The sequence below is a fragment of the Corvus brachyrhynchos genome, unplaced genomic scaffold, assembly GCF_000691975.1.
Source record: "Corvus brachyrhynchos isolate BGI_N302 unplaced genomic scaffold, ASM69197v1 scaffold200, whole genome shotgun sequence".
Lineage (NCBI taxonomy): Eukaryota > Metazoa > Chordata > Aves > Passeriformes > Corvidae > Corvus > Corvus brachyrhynchos.
Window position 1 is genome coordinate 4,525,241 of NW_008236184.1, and position 1,226 is coordinate 4,526,466.

At 63.1% G+C, this 1,226-nt stretch overlaps 1 protein-coding gene across 3 annotated transcripts in view; it reads right to left on the minus strand.

The window, feature by feature from the left end:
• The window catches only part of ZNF710 (zinc finger protein 710), a 7,861-nt gene that overhangs the window by 4,840 nt on the left and 1,795 nt on the right, over positions 1-1,226 (minus strand). The gene's annotated exons all lie outside the window — the stretch shown is intronic.

Below are 1,226 nucleotides of genomic sequence, written 5' to 3' on the forward strand. Positions count from 1 at the left end.
AAGGAGTGTTCTCCTAAATACAATTATTCCTGCAGCTACAACAAAGAAATTCTGCGGGGGAGGTAAAAAAGGGATAAATTCTGAGCCAGATCCTGTCACAGTCCCAGGAGAACCTGCCCAACATGAGGAGATCGTGGGATGAATCTCCACTTTGGAGCAGGGAAACCCCACAGTGCCTGGGCATCATCCCTGCAGCCAGGTCAGCTGCAGGGACATGGAGCATGGCCGGGGACATCGGCCTCTCTGTGCTGCGGGCAGCTGCCGGCTCCTGCCGATCCCCGCACGGCCCCAGCTGTCCCCTCATGCCAGCGCCGTGCACACCCAAACACCAGCCACAGCACATGGGATGGGACGGGGAAGAGGGTGGGATGATGGGGAAGGTGAAGAACCAGTGCGAGGAAAGACAGAGAAGGGGAGCAACACCAACCGCAGGGGCTTGGCAGCTCGCAGACATCTGGGGTACGGGGACCCTCTTCGGTTCCCTCCCATCTGCTGGGCCACCACGGGGCTGGGACTGGCCACAGCACTGGTGACTCTTGGCCCAGGGTCAGACACACCCGGTGAGGGGACCCTGCCCAGGCTTGAGCTGCCAGGGGGATGCTGTGGGGGCAGGCAGGAGGAAGGTCTCAGCCAAGTACCCCCGTCTGCCCGGGCACCCCTTCCCCTGCCCGGGCACCCCGGAGAGCCAGTGGGCAGGGATCAGGGGCCGGAGGGACAGGAATGGAGGGGAGGGGCGAATTCAGGCTGCAGGGAGGAGACAGAGAGGAAGAGGATGGGGGTGGGAGAAGGAGGAGAAGGAAGGGGATGAGGGGGGGACTAGTGCGGAGGCAGCGAAACAAAGCAAGGAGTGGGGGAGGGCGGTGGCGGGAAGAGGAGGAGGGCTGGGAGGAAGAAAGGGATCAGTCAGGGAGGTGGCTGCTGGCGTGCACTGAACAGCCCCGGGGCCGTACCCCGCCAGCTGGAACCCCCTTTCCCGTGGGGCTCCATGGGGCCCCTGAGCTGCCCACTGCAGGCAGAAGGGACATGGGAGAGGGGACCCAGCTGCTCTGCCCACGTCCCCAGCACGGCAGAGGGGTCGGTGCTGGGTCTCTGCCCCCCAAAACAAGCACCACGAGACAAGGCGGCTGCAAGACCAACGCACTCACGTGTTCCCCAGTTACAAGCACCCCAAACCAGAGGCTTTTAGGGGAAAGTAAATGGGGATTCCTACTCTGGGCACTGGGAAA